The sequence below is a fragment of the Vicugna pacos genome, chromosome 11 (genome assembly GCF_048564905.1).
Source record: "Vicugna pacos chromosome 11, VicPac4, whole genome shotgun sequence".
NCBI lineage: Eukaryota > Metazoa > Chordata > Mammalia > Artiodactyla > Camelidae > Vicugna > Vicugna pacos.
In genome coordinates this window covers 75,014,599-75,028,675 of record NC_132997.1, presented here as the reverse complement: position 1 = coordinate 75,028,675, position 14,077 = coordinate 75,014,599, and the positions used below count along the sequence as shown (strand labels likewise).

The 14,077-nt window shown below is 37.9% G+C and overlaps 1 protein-coding gene across 5 annotated transcripts in view; it reads right to left on the bottom strand.

Moving 5' to 3' along the window:
- Positions 1-14,077, bottom strand: part of R3HCC1L (R3H domain and coiled-coil containing 1 like) — a 78,058-nt gene that overhangs the window by 49,474 nt on the left and 14,507 nt on the right. Inside the window, exon 3 of one of the 5 annotated variants that reach the window (XM_072971727.1) lies at positions 7,588-7,691. The exons of the other annotated variants lie outside the window; for them this stretch is intronic. The gene's annotated coding sequence lies outside the window, so the exon portion shown is untranslated. The remainder of the gene's footprint in view (positions 1-7,587; positions 7,692-14,077) is intronic. 5 annotated transcript variants of the gene reach the window in all.

Here is a 14,077-nt window from a genome sequence, read left to right as displayed (position 1 = left end):
TTATCTTTTTTAGGGGTAATCTAGCTTCTTGCCTCTAATCTTTCACCCATTTTCCTGTCCACACTTTCTTTCCTTTCATATTGGCACCATTAATGCAGAGTAGAGAGAAATAAGCAATTTCTGCTACCTAACAACCTAGGTAAAAATTTCAATTTAAAAGGAAAAAAGAATTTGTATAAAATAAAATTGAATTATCTTTAAGCTTAACTTAGCCTCATCCTTCACAATCATGACAAACTGGGAATTGCCAGCAGTACCACAGTGTTTACAATTGAGAAAAGGTGGTCTTCCGGAGTCATTAGCATTTATAAAGCATTCTGCCAATATAAGATACAGTTAAAGGCTAAACTGCGTGATAGGATTTCATAAATTAAATCAACTCTTAATTCTATTTCTTCTCCAAGTCAAATAAAAAATTCTCCATCAAAAGAGTCTGCTCAACTTGTAAAACAGTATAGAGAACTGAAAGAGAACTACTGTTTGGTCATCACCCCAAGTTTAGTCAAATTTTGTACTGGAGATTCAGCTGTGCTTCAGCCTTGTATTGAACACACTCTAGGCTGGCAGTGACGGGAATGAGACTGCACTTGCTGCCGCATCCCGCCAAACCCCAGTGCTGTGCTTTGTGGTCAGACTAAGGCCAGGGCTGCAATCGTTGGTTAGAAAGTGTCTCAGAGTTACGGCTGCCTGTTCCGCTAAATCTCATTTCATCCTACTGATGGATGGATGGACAGATGGCTGCTTGGTGAAAGCAGCATTATCAGGAGCTTCTATGGAGCCTCTGAATGATGGATAGCCCTCTTTCTACTTTCTCCAAACCACCATCGATCCAAGCCATATTTCAGCGGTCAGAAGCCCAGTAATATTAAGACACACAATCAGGTTAAGTTACTTGCAGTGTAAACCTCTAGAACAGAAATTCTAACACCTCTGCTTTGCTGTCATGAACTAGGCTGGAAATGTTACAGTCCATTCTTTCTAGCTGGTAATTCAATGAATTCCAACAGCTCAAAGCCCAAAGGGAACAGCTGGGCTCCATTCCTAGGAGCACTTGAAAAGCTAGTTGCCTGCCAAATTTTTTACTAGCCAGTTCTGTGAAATGAACTCTGCCATAGTAGTGAGCAGATACGTGAATATGTGCATGCAGTGGAGTGTGAAGCTATTAGAAGCATACAAACCACGTAGAGTTTGTCAATGATATAATCACTAACCTCAAATGCGTGGAGCATTGGATATACCAAGTAGACATGCCTATCAACACCAAGGAGGGTGATTAAAACCAGACAGATTAAAATTTTGTCTTTTGCACATAATCCTAAAATACTGTTTCTATCTAGTTTGCCTGGCTGGCTTCTACTCTCCTGTGTACATATGCGTTTGCAAGTACTAATCCTTGCCTGTGTTTACAAGCACTCTTCTGCATCCATCTGTCTAGACACTCATCTCAGCTTGTTTATTCGGACTACATGCCCTCTTTGTTCCTTCCATGTTATCTTCTCAGACACATACAACTGGACTCTGTATCAAAGCTTTTTCCACTCATGTGGTTGAAAAATGGACTCTGACTCCAGCTCTGTGATATATTCCTAGAACCCACATGCCCTTTTTTCTAAGTCCACACCCCCCCAAATGACATCTCCTCTAAATGCTTCACTATCAACTGTACCCTAAATCAGGTTGGCCTGGCTTGACTGACTTGTTGCCACTCTCAGTCATTGTTCAGATGTTTGTATTTATTTGTGGGGTTAGAAAAATGTCTCAGTGGAGTAGCAACTATCGTTCTTGCCGTAATGGCAGTTTACCTTTATACTTTAATATTTATGTCTTAACAATACCTATATCTCTATTCCTAGGAAAAGAGAAGAGAAGAGAAGAGAAGAGAAGAGAAGGAAGGAAAGAGAAAGAAAGAAAGAAAGAAAGAAAGAAAGAAAGAAAGAAAGAAAGAAAGAAAGAAAGAAAGAAAGAAAGAAAGAAAGAAAAGAAAAGAAAAGAAAAGAAAAGAAAAGAAAAGAAAAAGAAAGGAGAGGAGAGAAAGAAAGAAAGAAAGAAAGAAAGAAAGAAAGAAAGAAAGAAAGAAAGAAAGAAAAAGCAAGCAAGCAAGCAAAAAGAATCATGCATTATGTTTACAAGATATTACTTAATTATAATGTCTTATGAAGAATAACACAGCCTTTCACATAAACATTAAAGAATTTTTATAGAATCTTAGAGTTACATTATTGAAAGAGACTGTATAGGTCAGAATTTAACATCCTAATTTTTCAAATAAGGAAACAGGATCTGAAGTTGTAATGTGCATAGTTAGATAGATACTAAGTAGCAAAGCAAGACTGAAACCTAGCTTTCAATTACAAGCATTGGGCTCATTTTATTATATTTTTCAGACACTCCATTTTCATCCTTAGTATTTCAGAGGGAGTAAGGGTAATAAGGGTTGAATGTCATTTGTGTGTGTGTGCCTGTGTGTTTTGGGGATGGAAGGTGGCCACATATAATTTAAGTTTGACCACTCTGACTATTGTACTTCTCATCAAAGTTGCCAATGCGTCATCTGAGAGTCACTCACTATCCTAGAGAACAAAATTCAATGAATCCCTGACAGCGAGAAATCTCAACTTTTCTCTTCACCCTTCTTTATGTACTTGTCCCAGTCCTATCTAGAAGGTTGAAAAGAAAAAAGCAGAAAGATATCTAATGCAAGTAGAATCAGAAAGCAAGAGGATCCCTAAGTTAAATTAAATGGATAGAGGAGCAATGTGTCCTCTTCATTTCCAAGGATACCACACTGGTCAAATACAGAGTACAAGTTGACTGGCTGGACTTCACCCTCTGGTGGCCAAAATGTGTCACTGCTACACTTCCGGACTGCCAAACTACCCCCATACACACCTCTATAACCTTACAGCTAGCTGGAAAAGACCTTAGAAAAGCATGTCCTATAACCTCCTCGTTTTAAAAGTCAGGAAGATGGTTGAGGAATTTAAGACTTAACAGCTATTTGAGTGGGAACTGAAACCAGAACCCAGAGCTCCCATCAACTAACCTAGTAGTTTTATTGCCATCATAGCTGCCTTAACCAGTTTTCCAGCAAGTATATATACTCAGGATATACTTACTAGCTGAGTAAAGTTTCATCAGAAAGTTAATTGTGCCACAAAAACAATCACATAATACATATCAAAACCAAATAGATCATCCATACTAATGCGCATCTCCACTGGTATAAATGATCAGTATGATTTTCCATCCCATTCCCACAAAAATGTCCTCATACACTAGACAAGAACTCTGCTACAACTATTCTTAGCACTAGGTAAAACATTTCTCCTAGGAATTCCAAAAAAGGCATCTCCTCAGAAAAAATAACTGGTGCTAGGTGAATAAGGAACAACAATTCTTTAAACCCTTATTTTATTTCTATATACTCCCTAAGTTCATTTTAAAAAGCTGTTTTATTTGCATTAACCAACTACATTTTAGAATAATCAATTTTTTTGCAAGAATATCTCAAATCAACACAAAGATCCCTTCCTTTCACTAAAAAAGTCTTTTTGTAGAGTCTCTGTGTGATTAAGAAAGCTCTATTAAACAACAGATTAAGCAAGAGAACAATGACATATTTTTCAAAATCTGCTGCTGTGAACCATGTCTAATTATGTTTTCTGTTCCATTAAGGTTGAGGCACTACAAGCAAAAGTGGAAGCAGTGGTAGAGTAGTACCAATAGCAGTAGCAGAGAAAAAAGAAAAAAATAACCAGCAACCACTCAATGAGTGCTTACACTATGACAGGGACTGTGCTAAATACTTTATGTATATTTTCTCACTTGATTCCAACTATAATACTACGAGGTAGCCATTATTGTCTCAATTTTACAGATGAGAAATCTGAAGCTTGCGTAACTTAAGATCACACAGCTTTCAAGTGTTGGTTAGGATGTGAAAGCCCCTGCACTTAACCACTACACTAGACTGCCTGATACTCAGTAGGATGATCTCCAACAATCACCTATTAATATCATAAATATTCACAATTTGTTTAGAATTGGTATAAATGCAAAGCAATCAAAGAGAGTTCAAAAACTGCTGCAGTAAAACAAGAAAACCAACTAGGATAAGAATGAAAGAATGTTAATGCTTTCATAGCATGACTATTCCCAATAACCTTCCAGACTTAAAAGTGCTGACAATAATAATTCACTATTGTCTTTGAAACTTCCTCATTCACCTTGCGTCACCCTCAAAGCCATATGGTGAAGAACCTCACCAGGTGTCAGGAGAGGAACTCCCTTTCTTCTATTCCCCTTAAGAATAATCTCTATACTTCTTCCTACCAACTCCCCCAACCATTTAAAAACATTATCCTTCTTTACATACTCCCCTGTCTCTAGAGGCACATGTTAACATGGGAACAATGACCAGTAAAATTGATAACACGGTTCCAAGACTGGAGGAAGCTTCAAAGCAGAATGTAGAGTGCATTTTTAAATCTGGATCTAAAAAGACACTTGTACATCAAATACCTACTGCAGATGGTATTTTCAGATGTAACCTTAAAGACAATATAATAGTTATAGTATTTTAATATTAGTTTGCTTCAGCCATTTATAGCCTTTGCCTCCGTGCATGCAACTGAACAAAGAATATAGCTTGCATAACTGGAAGAAACATTTCATGAAAAATCTGAGTATTAAGACAATGAAAGATACAGGGTAGATGATTCCAGTAGGATCGTGAGGGCCCCAAAATACGTAAACAAACCATGGCATGAGAAGGTTTTTCTCACAAGATAACATAATTCATACTCCCAACTTACTTTACACTCCACTGGCTATAGTCGCCATGCATCGGCACCAACTGATTTCACGCTTTATAGGCTGGGAAACAGTCCACAGCTTAGTCTCTTTAACACTCCACTGATGTGGTAACCCCATGGTTCACCAACTTAACTGTTCCAAGTTTAATGTTAGCATCTATTACTGACCACCTCAAAAGGTACTCAGATCAAAGCTTTAATATAACTGAACAATAGCAATATAATATATAATAGGAAGGCAAAGAGAAAAGTCGGCTTTCTACTCTGTATATACCTGGTGGTAGGGAGAAAAGAGAAAAACTCCCTCCTAAAATTTCTTTCCCTCACTACACATCTGGAGGTTGGCCTGTATTTCTAGACTTATTTGAAATTAGTTCCTCTCCTGAGTCTATCTTGGGTTGCACTGATATCCTATAGTTTGATAATAAAAGAATTGAAACAAATAAGATTTTTCAGGGCTATGCCTCAAACCTGGCATGCACTAAACTTGATCTTTTTTCCCCTTTAGGATTCACAAACTAAAGCTAATAAACCACTGAGTAAATTTTCAAAATAGAAGCCACTAATCTTAATCTAAGTGTCTTATATATATTATCTCATTTGCTCCCAACTACACACTAAGAGGTAGCTGTTATCTCAACTTTACAGATAAGAAATCTGAAGCTTAAGTTATTTAAGATTACACAGCTTCTAAGCGTTGGTTAGGATTTCAAAGTCCCTGCACTTAACTACTATAGTAGATTAGAATACATGCCTTCTTGAAAAAAAAAACACCAAAGTACAATAGTAACTAAAGAGAATAATTATAAAGGAGGCGGAGTCCACATGTTACAGATATAGTTACAACTCTATAACTATCTCCTCCCTCTTTGTAGCTATGCTAGCAAGTGTGAGGGCCAAATGTGGCTGATAAGAAACCAAGACACCAAAAGAAGCAAAGTTACACTTTAAAGCAGGCAAAGAAAATAGACTATTAATAAATAAGAGCTTTTCTTATATGCAGATTGAAATTTTACTGATTAGAGTTTCAAGAATAACAAATAATTACATTGGAATACAATAATATCTTCAGAGAACTGCTCCTTTAAGGACCAGAAAGCCTGTACTGAATGCAACAAGACGCTTTCAAAGTAGAACAATCTACTGAACAAACATGACTCAGGTACCAAACTGTATTCTAATCTATTATTCTTATGATACAAAAAGCAAGATAAATGCTAAAGATTGGTACAAAGCTAACAACAGGTATTGGCTTTTTCTTGCAGCCAAACAAATATTTAAGTGCACATACTGTACCAAAATCTATGCTGGGGCAGTGGAGGTTATAAAGTAGGACCACAGGTAAGAACATGGTCTAAACCACATGAATAATGTAGCCTCCCATTTAAGTTGTCTCTAACTAACTGGGAAGACAAGAAATTTTTTTATAGTTGTTTTAAGGTAATACATAATTGTCAAATAAAGAGAAAAGCTGTAAATGATTAAAAACTCAGAGGAGAAAGCTATTACTGAGGGCCTGGAATCATTGAAGAAGATATCATAAAGCAGGGGGAACTGGAACTAGGCCTTTAGAAGCCGGTATGTAGACTCAGAACTGAAGGGAGATATTTCAAGTAGAAGGAATAGCCTGAATAATAAATATGAAGAGGCAATAAATCAAAAAGCATTAATTTGGACACAGATATAGAAACTACTAGAGCCAAAAGTTCAACATAGGAAAGTGTAGAATATTCTACCAGAAAGAGTATTTTCAGCCTGGAGGGCCTTCAACACTAGGTTTAGACACTCATTACCCCAGACAAAGGAGAGTCAAGTCTAGATCCTACACACAATTCCTGAGAAATGGCACTTCTACTGTGTCTCTAAGTCTCCATACCTTCCCTCACACCATTTGTCTTTTCATTTACCTTGGCATTTTTTTTAATATGTATCATCAGTGCAGAGGTGACAAGACAGCATGCAATCTTAACACTGGCACCTCTCTTATGTTTGCTTAACCAAATGGTATCAATGAGCAAGCAGTAATATTTACTGTTTACTTTAAAAATCAGAAACAGGATCAACAGGAGGGATGGACTCCAAAACAATGTGGCCCAAGTCTAATCCCATATTTAGAAAAAGACATTACAGCTAGGGGGGCAATCAAATACACTTACTTTATATAACCATTCTCATAATCAGAGAAAGAACTGAATCAAAGCCTGCCCCATATTAAATTCTCCACAATCCAAATATTATCCAGAAAGTCATGCCTTCATACCTGATGAAGACTGCTACAGCTGGCTGTTTTTGGAACAAACAGCTGGTGCTCTATGTATACGTGCATAAAATAGAATAAATAAATAACAGGATATACATTTGTCTGAGGTAAAGGCCCTGTCATTTTGGATCTAGATATGGTAACTGGCCTTACTACCATTATAATAGTTCCTGCAAAACATAAGACCCATCTCCACTACCTGACTTCTGTAGTTTCATTTCCTAGCACAAAGTGGTATTTCTACTCTTTCCAAAAATTTTAAATCTGTCCAATCCATACTCTTTCATCAATAGAACATCTAACCTTACAGTTCTGATGACAGAATAAAACAATAACACTTGAAAGGAAAAATGAAACCCACTATTTCCACCCCACCAAAACCAACTCCAGCTGTTTATTTCACAGCCATATCAGCAGAGCCAACAAGAATAGTTTCCATTCAAACTGCCCACAGAACCTGAGTTATCTGCTCTTCTCTCATTTCTTCCCCTCCCCAACTCCTCTGTAACTTACACACAACCACCTCACTCTGTTGTCCATCTTCCCCAACTGCTGCCCAACAATTCACAGGCTGTCACAGATTGTCAGCATTGTGTCTGGGGACTTGAGAAGTACTCCTGTGGGACAGTACAGTGTGTTACTACAGCATTTTCCCAGACACAATGTCACTCTTTATAGCCAGTTGCAAATTAGTTTCTTCTTAAAAAAAAATAATACTCCTAATAAGACAGGTACAAGGAGATTTTAAATAACCAAGATTAAAACTCACTTTGGTGTGCTCTGAGATCTGGGTCGTTTCAGAGTCATGCACAATGAAATCCCATGCCTTGACTCACACAAGCCATGCACATCATCTAGGAACGTCTGAAGTCAGCTTTCTGATGCTAACAAAAGCAAAGAGACTACCTAAAAATATATATATATATATATCAAGGAGAATCTTCTCCTTTTTTCTGTGCCTATGGCTCCTCATCCTTAAATTCTATTTGATAGTACTTTAAGTTCAGTTCTTAACATCAACATTTACTTCTCACTATGTCTTTCTGTGCAAAACCATTTAAAAGAAAATTCTGAAAATCACCAGTATCATTTCATTATAGTTTCCATTCAATTTTTTGCCATGTGCTTCAGCAGCACACAAGTACAATTACCTTCTGACAGCTGCTGTGACCTGACCCTCTTGTTACCACTAAAGGCTTCACCCTAAACATCAGCTTCCCGGTTGCCACTGGCTACACATGAGTGTCAGAAACTGGAACAGACTGAAAATGTCATCACAGGATGTGGGAAAGAAAACCTCTCACAACAGGTCATATCAACTTTCTAAGACTTCTTAGGAAAAAAAAACTAATTAAAAATAATCACCTACAGAGGAACAGGTCAAGATGGTGGAGTAGTAGGATGCTCGTGGCTCACCCTCTCCCACAGATACACCAAGACCTACATCCACGGACCCACTCAGCCAAGCAGAGCACCTGCGGAACTCCAACAGAACACTGTCCTTTTCAAAAGACAAAAGGCGCCAAAAATCTGGTAGGAGAAAGGAAAAAAAGAAAGACAAAAAGGCAAAACAGTGCGGGATGGGTCCCGCGGGGAGGGAGCGGCAAAGGAGGACTGGCGCTCGTTTGCTGGGTCTCCCCCCTCCAACGGAGAGGCCAGCTGGACAGAGGGGGAGCCTCTGAGGTTCAGATCTGTAAGGAGCAGCCCTTTACGGACAGAACTAAGTTAAATGGGCACAGAGGGTCCCTGCGACACCCAGCCCGAGACCAGAGCCGGGAGCTGGGGGCCGGGATAGGCTGCCCGAGCAGGGCGGAAGACGGGGACTGCAGGGTGCTGCGCAATGTGGATGAGTGGGTGCACAGAGCAGAACAACCTGGGCCCTCCATAAAACAGCATGGCTGATGTGCCCTGGGGGGAAGGGTGCATACTCTCATCTCTGAAAACCCACACAGAAGGTTTTCCTCGAGGAGAGGCGGGGCTCAGGTGCAGCCGCCACATCCTTCAGCAGGTGGCATCCAGGTGGGGGAGGGGGCGAAACCTGAGTCCGCGCCTGGGGGCTCCGCAGCCTCAAGGGCCAGACAGTTAACTTGTTTGCAGGCCGAGTCAGATCGGATCCTTCCGCCCTGGTGCCTCACAAAGTTTGCGCCGCCAGGACAAACAAGGAGCTGAGTTTGGGCACGGAGCAGGGGCGGGGCTGTTCCGCGGTCTTCCCGGGGGCAGCCTGCAGACCACCGACTTGGGGCAGAGCACGCAGCGGCGCGGAGCCCCAGAGCGACCGGCACCAGGAGACGGCAGGTGGCCCCCTGCCTTCCCAGCAGGAACTCTGTGCTGGGAGGGGGCACGATCTGCTAGCCGACACGCATTGGGAGCAGCACAGACAAGGGTGCCAACAGAGGGCCTCTGGAAGCAGCAAGCTGAGTTCACGAAACACAGCGAAGACAGAAAGACTTCTCATTATGAGCACACAGTCTCCAGGAGAACACTCCCTCCCCACAGCACCCCCCCTTTTTTTTTTTTTACTGTTTTTACCATTGTATTTTCTATTACCTTTTTAATTTTCACTTTTTAAACAATTATATATCCTCCCAGTTTTAATCCCTTTTAAATTTTTCTCTTAAAATAATATTATTATTATTTTAAAAAATCCACGTCATGTCATTTTTCTCTCTTGGTTTTGATCTCCTGTTATTGATTATACACAGGTTTCAAATATATTTTTTTCCTCTTTTCTCCTTTTTTTAAAGGTTTTTAAGAGACATCTCAACCCGATTGCTACTCTGCTTCAACTTGATCTTCAATTATTCATTATACACTGTTTTCAAACCTTTTTTCTCCCCTTTTTCAAAATTCTCTCTTTATCATATCTTTTTTATCTGTTCTATTTTTCATTACCTTTTTAATTTCTACTTTCTAAACAACTGTATATGCTTCTAGTTTTAATTCCTTTTCAAATTTTTCTTTCTAAACAATTATATATGCTTCTAGTTTTAATTCCTTTAAAATTTAATTCCTTTAAAAATTTTTCTTTTAAAGTAGTTACATTATTATTATTTTTTAAAAAATCCACCTGATTTCATTTTCATTTCTTTTGGTTTTGATCTCCTGTTATTGACTATAAATAGGTTTCAAATATCCTTTTTTGATCTTTTTTCCTTTTTTTTTAAGGGTTTTTAAAAAAGACGTCTCAACTCGAATGCTAGTCTGATTCAAACTGCTCTTCTATAATTGATTATACACTGTTTTCAAACCTTTTTTTCTCCCTTTTAAAATTCTCTCTCTCCCTCCTTTTTTTTTTAAGTTTTATTCCTACATAGGCATTAAATAAACAAATAAACTCCTTTAAGGACCACAACAGATAACTGATACTCCATAAGCCACAGTGCCAGAGAGATATCAGGAAGATGAAGAAGCAGAGAAACCATTCCCAATTAAAAGAACAAGAGAAATCCCCTGAAAGAACAATCAACAAAATAGACATCGATAGCCTACTAGATCAGGATTTCAAAAAAGGAGTGATCAAAGTATTGAAGGAACTAAAAGAGATATTGCTTAGAGATATAAAATGTCAAAAATGAAATTGAATCTATAAAGAAAAGCCAAGTAAAATTGGTAAACTCAGGGGCTGAGATGAGAACGGATCTAAAGGCTGTGCAAAGCAGACTAGATAATGCAGAGGAACGAATAAGTGACCTAGAAGACAGGACAACAGAAAGCACCCAATCAGAACAACTGCAAGATAAACAAATAAAAACAAATGAAAGCAACATAAGAGACCTATGGGATAATATAAAGTGTGCCAATCTTCGCATAATAGGGGTCCCAGAAGGGCAAGAAAGATCAAAGGGGATTGAAAAGGTATTGGAAGAAATCATGACTGAAAACTTCCCAAACTTAAAGAAGGAATCAGATATCCAAGTACAGGAAGTTCAAAGGGTCCCAAACAGGAAGAACCGAAAAAGACCCACACCAAGACATATAATCAAGATGGCCAGAGTCAAGGATAAAGAAATGATCCTAATGGCAGCAAGAGAAAAGCAAAGAGTGAGTTACAAGGGAACCCCCATAAGGCATTCAGGTGATTTCTCTACACAAACACTACAGGCCAGAAGGGAGTGGCAAGATATATTCAAAGTCCTGAATGAAAAAAAGATGCAGCCTAGGATACTTTATCCAGCAAGGCTATCCTTTAGGATAGAAGGAGAGATAAAGAATTTCACAGACAAGCAAAAACTACAAGAGTTTAGCAACACTAAACCCATGCTAAAAGAAATATTGACAGGTCTACTCTAAATAGAAAAGCAGCAGGATGCTACAGAAATGAGAAACTCATAACTGGTAAGGTGATAACTCATGAATTACAAATAAACAGGAAATTGTAAAAGAAGACATCTAAATCATTAACAGTGGGAAAGGGAAGCAAAAAATACAGAGTATTTTTTTCTTTTGTTTTAAAATTTTTTGTTTTCGGTAGGATGGGTTCGAGATATAGTAATGGGCTAACAGACTTACAGAAAAGGGTAACCACAAGCCAAGAACTTACAAGGGAGTCACAAAAACTAAATAAAATCCATGATAATACAAAGGAAAATTACCAAACCACAAAAGGAAGAAGAAAGGAACAAAGAGGAAATACCAAATAAACTGCAAAGATAAGTTCAAAATGGCAATAAACACACATGTATCATTAATTACTGTAAATGTTAATGGACTAAATGCTCCAGTCAAAAGACACAGAGTGGCAGACTGGATAACAAAGCAAGAACCTTCAATATGCTGCATAAAAGAGACCCACTTTAGGGCGAAGGACACATACAGATTGAGAGTGAAAGGATGGAAAAGGATATTCCATGCAAATGGAAAAGCCAAAAAAGCAGGCATTGCAGTACTGATTTCAGACAAAATAGACTTTAAAATAAAGGCCATAAAGAAAGATAAAGAACGACATTTTATACTGATTAAAGGAGTGATACAAGATAAGGATATTACACTCGTTAATATATATGCACCCAATATAGGAGCACCTAAATACATAGAACAATTACTAACAGAGATAAAGGGGGATATTGATGGGAAGACAATCATAGTTGGAGATTTTAACACCACATCATCACTAGACAGATCTTCCAGACAGAAAATAAATAAGGCAATGGAGAAACTAAATAATACAATAGAAAAATTAGATTTGGTGGATATTTTCAGAGCATTACACTCCCCAAAAATAGGATATACATTCTTTTCAAGTGCACACAGAACATTTTCTAGGATTGATCACGTACTTAGGCACAAAAGAAACCTCAACAATTTTAAGAAGATAGAAATTATCTCAAGCATCTTTATTGACCACAATGCCATGAAACCAGAAATCAACAACAGAGAAACAAAGGAGAAAAAAAGGAAAGCATGGAGATTAAACAATATGCTATTTAAAAACCAATGGGTCAATGAGGAAATCAAAGCTGAAATTAAAAAATACCTTGAGACAAATGAAAATGAAAGCACAACCACACAAAATTTATGGGACACAGCAAAGGCAGTGCTAATAGGGAAGCTTATAGCGATACAGGCCTTCCTCAAAAAAGAATAATCTCAAATAAACAATTTAACTCACCAGCTGAGAGAACTAGAAAAAGAAGAACAAAAACCCCCAAAGGCAGCAGAAGAAAGGAAATTATAAAGATCAGGGAGGAAATAAATAAAATGGAGATTAAAAAAACTAAAGAAAAAATAAATCAAACCAAAAGCTGCTCTTTTGAAAAAGCAAATAAAATCGACTAACCTCTGGCCAAACTCACAAAGAAGAAAAAAGAGCACAAATTAGCAAAATAAGATAGGAAAATGGAGAAAGTACAACAAATAAAAATAGAAATACAGAATATCATACGAGAGTATTATGAAAAACTGTATGGAACCAAACTGGATAACCTAGAGAAGATGGACAAGTTTCTGGAAACATACAGTCCACCAAGACTGAATCAAGAAGAAACTGACCACTTGAACAAACCAATCACTAGAAATGAAATTGAAATAGCAATAAAAAACCTCCCTACAAATAAAAGTCCAGGACCAGACGGCTTCACCGGGGAATTCTACCAAATATACAAAGAACTCATACCAGTCCTTCTCAAACTCTTCCAGAAGATTGAAAAGGAGGGAATACTCCCAAACTCACTCTATGAAGCCACCATCACCCTGATACCAAAACCAAAGACACTACAAAAAAAGAGAATTATAGGCCAATATCACTGATGAACATAGACACCAAAATCCTCACCAAAATATTAGCAAATAGAATCCAACAGCACATAAAAAAGATTATACATCATGACCAAGTGGGGTTCATCCCAGGGACACAAGAGTGGTTCAGCATATGCAAATCAATCAATGTAATACATCACATCAACAAGAGAAAGGACAAAAAGCACATGATCATCTCAATAGATGCAGAAAAAGCATTTGATAAAATTCAACACCCATTTACGATAAAAACTCTCACCAAAGTGGGTACAGAGGGAACATATCTCAACACAATAAAAGCTATATATGACAACCCTACAGCCAGCATAGTACTCAATGGTGAAAAACTCAAAAGCTTCCCACTAAAATCTGGGACAAGACAAGGATGCCCACTATCACCACTCCTATTCAACATAGTCTTGGAAGTCCTAGCCACAGCAATCAGGCAAGAGAGAGAAATAAAAGGGATCCAAATTGGAAAAGAAGAGGTAAAAGTGTCACTATATGCCGACGACATGTTACTATATATAGAAAACCCTAAAAGATCCACACAAAAACTACTAGAGCTGATCAAAGAATTCAGCAAGGTAGCAGGTTACAAGATTAACGTTCAAAAATCAGTTGCATTCCTTTACACTAACGATGAATCAACAGAAAAAGTAAAGAAACAATTCCCTTTAAAATAGCACCGAAAGTAATAAAATACATAGGAATAAATCTAACCAAGGAGGTGAAAGAATTATACACGGAAAACTATAAACCATTGATG